Source organism: Schistocerca serialis, chromosome 6, assembly GCF_023864345.2.
Source record: "Schistocerca serialis cubense isolate TAMUIC-IGC-003099 chromosome 6, iqSchSeri2.2, whole genome shotgun sequence".
Taxonomy (NCBI): Eukaryota; Metazoa; Arthropoda; class Insecta; order Orthoptera; family Acrididae; genus Schistocerca; species Schistocerca serialis.
This window is the reverse complement of record NC_064643.1, coordinates 418,361,089-418,367,695: the sequence shown is the minus strand read 5'-3', so window position 1 is coordinate 418,367,695 and position 6,607 is coordinate 418,361,089.

Sequence of the window (6,607 nt, the reverse complement as noted above, 5' to 3'; positions counted from 1 at the left end):
TGAACTCAGACTTAGGTTGATAATAATTTCGAATATTTATCAGTACCCATTGGTGTTAAACTCGTTTTCAACCAATGATTCCCACAGCTACAGGAACACTACTTGTGATACCTCATAGACAAAATACTTACGCAGTGCTATCAGACGAAAAGATCAACCTGACACATACTGTGGGAAGTTTGTTTTACAACCTTCGTACTTCGTATTTGAGTTAAAACATCTAGCTACTGCCGAGAAAATCCGATATGTCACAGTTGATTGTGCTTCGATATCTATCTTATTAGGTTCTGGGTTCGAATCCCTGTCCAACACAAAGCTTTACCTCACGGCATTTCAAGGAAGTTACTTGTTATGAAGCAATATTTAACCTCGTAGTTCGTTAACAGGGTCAATAGGTGCTGGGTAGGAATTCGCGTCCGTTAAAAATGTTTGCGTTATGTAATTTAAAGTTGGTATTTGCTAACTGATGCTGTCTAAAATCGAGTTATATCACTCTCTGTATGCCTAATCAGGAATGACTGTCATTTTCCGTCAGTCACGAAATCTTTGCTTAGTCTGCATGACCTGGTTTTGAATCCATATGCAGAACGAGACTGTTCGTCGTGTCATTTGTAGTTCATACATATTCTCAACTAGCTGCTCGTGAATAACTTAAATCTTTAACGTCATTTTGTGTTAAATAATAAGTACTATATGTTATTTTGAAGAGGATATCATGAATACGATGAACTTACTACGTGCATTACCCATCTGACGTAATAATGAGAGTGGTAACATTTCAGGCAGCTCACATTTATTGTAATAAATGTGAGCTTACAAGCCTTAAGGACAGTCTTATCTGTGAAAAGGTGTTCCCTGATATTTGTAGTTTCTTAGTATTACTTTACATCTTGAGTTGTTGCGATACAGAGCAGTGTTTCATAGTGGTGACTTGTTGGAACCATTTTCAATAGTGAAACGACTGTACCAAGGAGCGATTAGAGGACCTGCTAGACAGCTGCGTTATGTGGGTAGTATGCGAATCAGGTGAAATGCAATTCAATTCGTTCGGATACTTCTGAGCACGACTGTGCGTAGAGCGTAAAGATAGCTGCCAACATCGAATTCTTTATTCAAAGTTTCTGCAGCCACCTTGACGGTCTCAGGCTCGTTTTGAGTTTCGTATGGCTTTTGTCGTATATACAGTTTGTCTCCATTATTAACCGAATGTGGAAGCCTTTACTTTCTTGAAAACTTGCATGGTAGATGTACCACGGCGTTCCCTGCACTTCTGTGAACCTACCATTAAAGAAAATTTACTTTTTGTACAGAAATCAATCAGTTTATCATGAAAAGCAAGTATAGTAGGATCACGGCGGAGGTACTTGGTTCAAATTATCAAAGACAGTACGGAAAAGTAGCACAGAAATGGAGAGAGAGGCAGAAAGATGTGAAGAAACTACCTCTGTTGCTAATCACACTACTGTAAACCATATAGCAAGAACGCTGCCAAACAGGAAGATCAAATTTGCCCATTTGGAATGTTCCATAGAACATCCATTAAATCAAATGAATTTAGACCCCAAGTAGCGTTCACTTCATGTAATTTGATGCACACATGGGATCAGGGGTTGGTAACGTGCTGCACCTAGCCTGCGATATATCTTCGCTGAGAAACAGTAAAATATCAAGTCATGGACTGGTAGTATGAACGAATAACTTGTTACCAAAGTTCGGCTAGAATAACTGACTCCAGCACGTAGTAATTAGGCACTGTGTCGCTGTTCCAGATCTGGAAAGCGGTCTACGTAATTCCTCAGCACGTGCAGATCGGCAGGCCGTGATTTTAGTACGCGTCTGTAAGCAAGTGATGAAAAGTTATCCGTCAGCCATTGCGGCACACAAGAAAGCCAATCGGTAAGTCTTTGCTCTGTCTATAGATTAATAATTTATGTTAATTTTCTTGCATTTGTTGTTTTTGGGGGGTGCTTTACGATAAATTAGTGTGTTCTGTTTCTTCCTTTTTTGGGAGGTATTTCTTTTCTGCTATTTCTTCTGTCTTGTGAGGTGACGTATTAAGTTCTTTCTGAACTGTAGTTTTGGCGTTGTAGTACGTTTGTGTGTGGTCTTTATAAAATGATCTCATAACGAAGATTTTATTTTTAGTCATGATTGTGACTACGAGGCCGCACGTTAGACAAGGATTCTTATCAGAGGACAGTAGTGGTGATAGAAATGTTCACTAGCTTAAGATGAGACTGTAAGGTTATTTCGTTCAAAACTTAACAATGAAAACGCACAGCGTCGGAATAAGAAAAGGCCAAATCCATGCAAGAAATGGGAGAGAATGTGGATGGGGCATGGTAATGGCAAGAACAGATCACGGACAATCTGACTACGCTGAACTTGAAGCAAGGCAGTTACGGCAGTAGAATAGAAATGGGATCAGTCAGAGGAAGAAATAATAGGTGGGGAAAAATCGTGTACACGAAGAAACGTACTAAAAATTGCAGGTACGCGTCGTGAATATAGGAGTGATCGTAGCATAAAATAAGGACGAATTGTTGCAGAAGATCAGGAGCACATTGCCAGAGAATGATCAGCAGTAGACTAAGGAAAAAGTGGATCGTATGAACCTCACTAATATTATAGCGTAAATTCTGTTCAGTAATGGTGGAAGTTCAGGTCGCACACAACTCGTTGTCGTAGCAGAGTCAGGAGAGATAGTCTTTCTGATGTTTCAGGGATCTACAATTTAGTAGTCGCCATGAACAACAATACGTGACTTGCGTGGGAAGGACGTAATTGCAAGCAGAATGAATCTAGTAACGGTTGTTCCCAGGTACCACATGGAGAGCATAACTCTCCGAATGCAGGCATATTGGTACCAAGGTAGACAACAAAGGATTTTACGAGACCAAGGTTACTAACAAGCATTTCTTGCCACTCAACGCTTCACGTGTTTTGTGCGAGATTGTAGCAATCTGAATTCTCCATAGCACCTACGTAGCCAGTTGAAAATAAGGATGAATTTATAAGTGACTATCACAGGAGAGAATGCGTTTAGTGGCTTGGGAATATGACTTATACCATAAAAACATTATTAGACTGTAAAGAACCACACATGATTAAGGCTTCCTTTGGTCAAAATACTCTTAAAACGTCTCTAAAAAACTTCTGAAATAGTATTTTGGATACATGGATTTTGTTTACATGTGAATTTCTTGAAGAATGTCATTTACTGCATAGGCTGCTTTTATTTTTGAAATAACCATTTTATTTCATTATTTATCTATGAGACAATTTCGCACATATCACGGCAAGTACTGTAATCGTATTGAATTTTGCATTGCACGCTTCTCTCTGGAGGAAGAAACATCTGATTGTGTTCTTAATAATACTCCACTACAAGCATAAAGAGCATGCGACGCTTATACTGCTTCTGTCAGTGTGTCGGGGTTCAATACTTTAAAATACGTACCTCAATGGCGTCTGCTGGTATAGTGACAGAAATACCTTAGCAGTGTACGGTGGCATAGTGAGAGAAACAGCATCGAGGCAGTATTTTTTATTTCTATTTTTTATTTTATTTATTTATTTATTTATTTTTTGTTTTGTTTTTACGTATTATCCTAACGTACACTACGTGTGGAGTATATGATGCCACATGATTACAATTTTAAACTGCGATCCAAACAACAAAGGCAGGGTGAAAATGCGCAAAGGGACGAAATTAGATAACAGTTAAACCACGAAACAAAGTGATTATTTTAAAAATAAAATCATCATAGGCAAGAATAAGTCTTTCCTCAGCTACTTCCGAAATTTTGAGAGTGGAGTTCGGGTTAACCTTCTACATTGAAAGATGGGGCAGAAATCTGTCCCGCTCTACACTATTAAAACAGAGAGAGAATGTGCGTTAACGACAGAGTAGTCGTTTTGGTAAGTGTTAATGTCAGCCGCATCTCGGCAGAAATTGGCGATTCATTCAAAATACAAAAGATAGCATTACTTATAGTAAGCCAATAAGAATACAAAAGATATCGAATTAGACGTGTCAGTATGGAATAAAAGTCCGAAAAAAACTGTAACGACAATATTGGGATATTCCTGTTCTTTATCATATGTTTTTGACGAAATAGTGATTTCATTTACACACACATAAAGAAAAATGTTACATCACCCCGATATATCGTGCAGGTGTCTCTGTTTCTGTAGCGATCGAAGGCTGCTGACATTGTTTGTAAACACAATTACTGTGAGTGCTACCTGCGGGTGAATGTCCCACACCAATTTCAATTCAAAGCAAAGCATCAGTAGGGACTCACTAGAAACGCCTATAAGAAGATGAGTAAACATCTGCCATGCCACGAGACAGTGGCGACCAATCATCGGGTCCGCATCATCACTGTACGTGCAGAAGTCTTTCAACAAGGAAAGCAACCCAACATGTGTGCTGGAGTCAAAATGATGTGGTGCGGACATTGAATCTGTTACACCGTCGAAGCCGACCCCGTTGCTGGATGATCGACATCTACTTTTGATTCAATGGAATTGCCAGCTAAGTGGTCCAGTACTGACTTCGTTCAGGTAGAGCAAAGGACGTCGTGTACAGGACGTCAGGTATCGCATCATATTGAATACCTGATGCGAATATCTACTCCCGACAACCACGGCGGGCACCACGTCGCACACAACGCCACCGACTCAGTTAAACATGGACGAGAAATCATGCAGCGTAGTCGCCACTGAATTGGCGTCACGTGCTGATTACGGAACAAAATCGGTTCTGTTTGTACCATACCAACTGCAGACAATGTGTTTTCAGACAAGCCGGTGATATCGAACGCCTCGCAGACTGTGTTCCACGTGTGCAACAGGGTGGATGTGGGGGAGTGATGTTCTGTGCTGGCATTACGGAGGCCACCGGACATCTCTCGTGGTCGTTGAGGACAATGTCATTGCTCTATGGTACAGGGACGAGATTCTGCAATTGGTAGTGGGACCATCTCATCAACATCTTGGTGAGAATTTCATCTTGGTGTATAATACGTGCCGTTCTCATGGTAATGTTCTCCTGAACATGTTCCTTCAGTATGCTAGGATCATGGAGTGGCCTGTTTGTTCTCGGACATGAACCCAATCGAGAATGTGTGAGATCGACTGAAGTGAGCTGTTTTTGGCTGCGAAAAGGACTACGCACCATGCGTGACTTACATGTTGGAGAGAGTGACAATTTGGACCAGGGCTGGCTTGATTTCATCGATGGTGTGGCACGCCGGATCAAGCCTGCATCCGAGGAAGGAGACGTTAAACCACGCATTGACGTTGCTGAGGAGCGCAGTGAAAATCCTGCCATAGAAACAAGACAGTTATTTCGTTACACAAATGCTTATTTGATTTGATGATCTGGGCACATTGCAACTGAATGTAAACGCATGCGTCAGACATAGCTTTTGTTTTCCATGACATGAGTTTCGAAATAAAGGGGTGGTGCATAACTTTTGTAGATGTGTTTAGTTACATCTTGTGATATAATAATTGGACCTGCTATGGCTAATGTGTCTTCTTTCACGTTTTGCTTCTTCGACACTTTTCACTGGACACGAATTTTTTGGCCAACAAGGTGTGTAATTTCTATCCAGTATCTTAGAAGTAGCTGGACCCGGCCTTAGTACGTTCAGGTGAGTAATGATACTAATTAAAAGCAGGAAAAAACTAATACTGTATAACAAAACATCCGTCTCCTACTCCAGCAAAACCCCAATTCCCCAACAGCAGCTTCTGTTCATCATCTATCGACATTGTTCTTATTGTTACACAGAACCGACTCAGAGATTTCTACAGCATGGTTTTTACAACAAACTTTAACATAGGAACAAAACTACATCTTAAGCAGATAGGTTACTTGTTAGCATGTAATCAGATTTATTATATTTCAATCCTTTACTTTTAAATTAATTTTAATTAAAGTGTACGAAGAGCACTGATAAAGTTTTAATAGCCTCGTCGAAAAAGAAAATAAAGTTAGCTAGTCAAGTTTTTGTTTGTTAGGAGGCACATGCCTACAGGTCTGGTCTACACTGAAATCCCCGTGGCAGAATACCGTAACACGCCACTACGCTAGACAAAAGAAAAATGTGTAACCCGCCTCCACTGTGACTTTTCTACATGTATGTGACCACTTCGCAGTTCACAGTTAAGCGTTTGGCACAGGTTTCATTGAATTGCTTTCGGGCTGTACAGTACCACTATCGAACAGCACACTGGAAAACCGAAGACTTAAATGTTTCCGAGAGAGCTGGTGACTGAAATTTCGTGAAAACGTCTTTAGCTTTTATCCGTCGAGCTGCGTGCTGTGATGTTGCGACGCGAGGTTTTCAAAGTGCACCAGAACTGTAGATACGTGTCAGCAAACAAATAGATTTTAAATTGGTAACCTTGTTTCTTCGAGGTGATAATTAAACTTTTTGAGTCCCCTCGTCTTTATTTAACCCTTCAGTATACGGTATGTGACTGTAAACAGCAATGAATGTCTGCCTATAGTATGCCGTGTCTTTGGGCTATGAACTGCCCAGCAACTAACAAGTGTCTAGCTTTCATTTCGGCGTGAGACGTGTGTTTATAG